This window comes from Eptatretus burgeri, chromosome 16 (genome assembly GCF_056783735.1).
Source record: "Eptatretus burgeri isolate ZD-2024b chromosome 16, Ebu_testis_v1, whole genome shotgun sequence".
Lineage (NCBI taxonomy): Eukaryota > Metazoa > Chordata > Myxini > Myxiniformes > Myxinidae > Eptatretus > Eptatretus burgeri.
The window spans coordinates 12,745,549-12,750,548 of record NC_140976.1 but is presented as its reverse complement, the minus strand read 5'-3'; the positions used below and the strand labels follow the sequence as shown (position 1 = coordinate 12,750,548).

Below are 5,000 nucleotides of genomic sequence, written 5' to 3'. Positions count from 1 at the left end.
TTGGTGACGTTATGAGGCAAACACATATTTTTCATGGTTACTCTGTAGAACGATTCTCATCGGAATCTCTCGTAGGCAGATATTCCTCAAGGAGTCGCTCATGGTGGATAGCAGCTCTGTTCACCTCAGTGTGACCTTAAAGAAGTCACACGTGGTCACCTTTTGGCAAGATACGGGTCACCCTGAGGGTGACATTGGTTTATTTATTTGTTTGTTTGTTTGTTTGTGCACAGTATTACGGAAAAACTCCTCGACGGATTTTGACGAAACTTGGTGGGGGGGGGTTAGGTCTGGTCCAAGGATCATGCCATTCGATTTTGGACTTGGTCCAAAATCCAATATGGACGCTATGGCAGCCAATTTGAAAAAATATTTGAATTTTTTTTTTTGCATTTCTACATGTTTTAAGTGATTTCCAACCCCTGCCCCCCCGCCAAAAAAAAATTCTTAGAGAAAAAAAACATACAAATATTTTTTCCAACAAAATTTCGAGTTTTTTTTTTTTTGCATTTCTCCATGTTATAAGTGATTTCCAACAAAAAAAAAACATGCAAAAATTATAATTGCTGCTGATTTTGGAACTTCAGGTGGATATACCCACGTAAAATCAATTTCTGTCTCAAGGAATCTAGTTATGACGAATGAATTGAGTATGTAAAAGGGAAAGTATTAAACTATAACTCTGTGAGCACTGTTGATGTCAAATTGAATGAATAGGATATCAGGTTCACTTGAGTGACCGAGCAGTATTGGCGGCGGAGGTTTTGCACTCTACCGAGTGCTCCCCCTCTAGTTTGAAATTTGTTCTACCCTTATTATCAGTTTTTCCGTCGATATGTTTGTCTGTCTGTCTGTCTGTCTGTCTGTCCCTCTGTTCGGTCCAGTGCTCCGTTAATACAATGGCGATTTCTATGAAACTTGGTTGGTAGGTTCATACCATGACCTAGTTGTGTGCAAATGAGAACCGTTGCTATGGATACCACCGTTGCCGAGCAACGGGACTTTGAAATTTTTGAAAAATCATAAAGAAATTATTTTTCGAAAATCAAAAATCGGCCCACGAGCGACTGTGGGCAGTACATTCAGCCATATTGTCAAAAATTTCCAGCCGGATCATATGAAAATTGTCAGAGAAGATGCACTTTGAATGAACCCTGGTTGAAAACAACAACAAAAAACGAAGTTCGTTATATCTCAGAGACTGAGTCAGACAAGCCGGTAGGTGGACATGGGTAGTCGACTACCCAATAGAACCTGACGCGATGGGCCCGTTCGATGGGGAATGACCTGAGGATAAGCACAAGAACATTCATCATTCTAGCTTCAAGGGTTAATGCTGCCGATTGTTTTTTTCGTTAAAATACCCCCACATTTGGAGGTTTTTCGGCCATTGCTAGGCAACGGAGGAGCCCATAGCAACAGTTCTTTCTCACACATAACTCGGACATACCATCAACCTACCATAACAGTTTCATGTATATCTGACTCATAGTCTTTCTTTCTCTCTCTCCTGTTCTTGCCCCAGCTTTGTTGTGTTATGATGTGTTATTTCTCTATGACGAGCTATTCTTTGATATTAACAGCTTGTTTATTTTTGAACCATCTGCCCCCATGGTCCTTGGAGCTCGCCTTGGGAATCTTGTTCCGGTTGAGGAAAACCTTGTTTGCTCGGCAGTGATAAATTAATGCTGCGGTAATTGCGAGGCAAATTGGCTTCGAGGAAAGGAAATCCACTTCTGCTGCTGTGGTTGTTACCAGCTGCAATGATGATAATTTAAACCTGAAATTCATACTCGTGCCTCTGAATATCAGGTGGAACGATTGATTAAATCAACAAGATTTTGATCAAGGTTTGTTAACTGCCATGGGAAACAAGAACAAGCTGACGTTCCTGCTGTTGACCCATTGTCAGAGCAAAAGCGTGTTTACATTCCGACGGTTTGCTTTTTTGGCTCCGACGAAGGGTGAACACCCGAAACGTGAACTTTTGTTCTTCCTTCCTACGGTGGTTTGCATATCTCGATCGACGTTTCGTCAATTTCATCCATCGTTCTACCTGTCCGTCTCCGCAGATAGACACCAGCCGTCACTCGTAATCGACTAGTCTTTCACTCCACATTGAATCTCAGGAACCTCTGCTTGTGCAGCATCGCCATTGTGATTTGTGGCTGTTTATTAACCTCCGCCATCGAAGATCGGAGGTTACTGTTTTCACCCCTTTCTGTTTGTTTGTTTGTGAACAGTATTACGGAAAAACTTCCCGACGGATTTCGACGAAACTTGGTGGGGGGGGGGGTTAGGTATGGTCCAAGGATCATGCCATTAGATTTTGGACTTGTTCCCCCACCCCCCCCCCCAAAAAAAAATTGTTAGAGAAATTTTTTTGTATTTCTACATGTTTCAAGTGATTTCCACCCCCCCCCCCAAAAAAAAATTTAGAGAAAGAAATTTTTTTTTTTGCATTTCTACATGTTTCAAGTGATTTCCAACCCCCCCCCCCCAAAAAAAATTGTTACCCCCCCAAAAAATAGAGAAATATATATTTTTTGCATTTCTACATGTTTTAAGTGATTTCCAACTCCCCCCAAAAACATTTAGAGAATTTTTTTTTTGCATTTCTACATGTTTTAAGTGATTTCCAACACCCCCCCCCAAAAAAAATTGTTACCCCCCCAAAAAAATAATTGTTAGAGAAATTTTTAATTTTATTTGCATTTCTACATGTTTTAAGTGATTTCCAACCCCCCCAAAAAATAGAGAAAAATTTGTTTTTTGCATTTCTACATGTTTTAAGTGATTTCAAACCCCACCCCCCAAAAAAAATTGTTAGAGAAAAAAAAATTAGCAACTTTTTTTTTCAACAAGATTTCGATTTCTTTTTTTTGCATTTCTGCATGTTTTAAGTGATTTCCAACCCCCCCCCCCAAAAAAAATGTTGGAGAAAAGAACTATAACTCTGTGAGCACTGTTGACATCATATTTAATGAATAAGATATAAGGTTCACTTGAGTGACCCAGCAGTATTGGCGGCGGAGGTTTTGCACTCTCCCGAGTGCTCCCCCTCTAGTTTTTGTTTGTTTTTTTTCCTTTTAAAGTGCCGTCGCTGCAGCTGCTTGCTGTGAGCAATCGTGGCTTCCATGGATTGTTCATCACGTGTAAACATACCGACTGAAAAAATGATCACAAAAATGTTTTTGAACGTCAATGTGTGACAAAAACTTTCGTCCGCTCTGCTTGATCCAACCATTGTTGCTTTCCGAACCCCCTTTTGACCTATCCACACCTTTTCTAATGTGTTTGAGGTCCACAAAGAAGGCTTTGCTTCCCAAACAACAGTTGAAGATGATGATGATGGTTGTTTGCCGTGATGATTGCGCATTCATTATATCCGTTGCTCGTTCCCTGTTTTTGTCGAGTTCATCCAGGCTTGCACGGACTCGCGTCTGCGTACCTTTTTGTTGGCGTGCCACTAGTTTTGTCTTGTACGTGAACATCGATCAGTCCGAGCCTTTTCATTCGCCCCGGCGCAGAGTCGCTGAAACACCTTATTTACGGAGATAAGCTTCGATCGAAGTTTGACTTTTGGAACTGAACTTTGGGTTTTGTTTCTCACCTGCCACCCTCCTCTCCCCTCATCCTGACGGTATACCGGTCTGTAAGTTGCTGCTTTCGTGTGAAATTATTCGGTACATTCATGCTTGCTTCCTTGAGTGAGAAAGTGAAATGTGAAAAGTCCAGCCGTTGACTTGGAAGGCCTTATTGCTGGGTTTATTCGCCTGCGGTGCACTTTATCTTTCCACCCTTCTGTCCTCACGTTGTTGTGATGAAAGTTTTCTTGGTCCTTGATTTCCATCGGTTGTCTTGTCGATGCCAACTCGTTTGACGAGTATAAATTGGTTATGAAATGTCGACCTTGCACGGAAGTGCAGAATCTTTTCCATGGAATTAACTTGAAAACAAAACGGCCTTGCTTAAAGTACTCATTTGTCTTCTTTCTGCATCTGTCCTGTTTATTTTTGTGTTTGCGTATGTCTGTGTGTTTGTGTTGAAGGGGTGTGTTGGTAAAGGGTTGTGTTGTGTTGAAAGGTTGTGTGTCATTGTTGGATAAAATTACACATTTTCCTGGTTGCACGTACTTATTTTAAGTCACAACAACTTTGTTTCTCCAATTGCATTGGTTGTTTTGGCGGCAAAGTCTCCTCGCTTTCTCGTGAGCTCCCAATCTGTGGGTTAATATCCGTGCAAGTTTGAATCCGGGTTATATTTCTGCTTCACAAACGCAGCCTCGAGATACGCACTCTCCCCTCCTGAGTTGTCTCGCTTGGGTTTGAATCCCGACCCATCTACAAACTGTGATCCCGGGGTCTCACAGGTAGGACGATTCATCAAGGTGTGCACCGTCTCTCGGATGGATGTTAACTGGGCGTCCTGTCTGCCGGCATTAGTTGTTGGCCTTTAAAGATCCTGCACTGTCCTCCACGAGGATTATGCGAGCTATCGCTGGTACCCTGAACAAATCACAAATGATTGCTCCAACAAACCTGCTTAGTTTAGCATCAGGCTGGGCCAGCCTGACTGAACAATTTTGGCCACACTTTCTCCTTCCGACCCCACGAGAAGACGGGAATAATTGTGGCCAGGAAAGAACTTCACAAACCAAGTGCCTGATCCAATAGGCTGTTGTCTGTAATGCAAGATGAGTTGCTGCCGAATGCTGTATCGTCTATATGGCTTGCCATCATCCCTCTTAATGCCACGGCAGCCTTTGTGTGAGTCCATTGTGTGCATGTACCCAAGAAGAGGCATAATTTTGTCTCAGGTGCTAGCACAGGTCGAGGCTTACTTTTAACTTCAGGTTCATACACGGGATGTTAAACCCTCGTCTTAATGGTATTGTGCCCAAACTGGCCTTCGAGACTAATAAAACGAATGGAATGGTTTGCTTGTCATTTCTTCACATGGGTAGAATGTAAGGTGAAGTCACCTTTTTCTTGAGTTCC

The 5,000-nt window shown here is 42.2% G+C and overlaps 1 protein-coding gene across 6 annotated transcripts in view; it reads left to right on the top strand.

The window, feature by feature from the left end:
• Positions 1 to 5,000, top strand: part of LOC147010534 (intersectin-1-like) — a 94,398-nt gene that overhangs the window by 4,195 nt on the left and 85,203 nt on the right. The gene's annotated exons all lie outside the window — the stretch shown is intronic.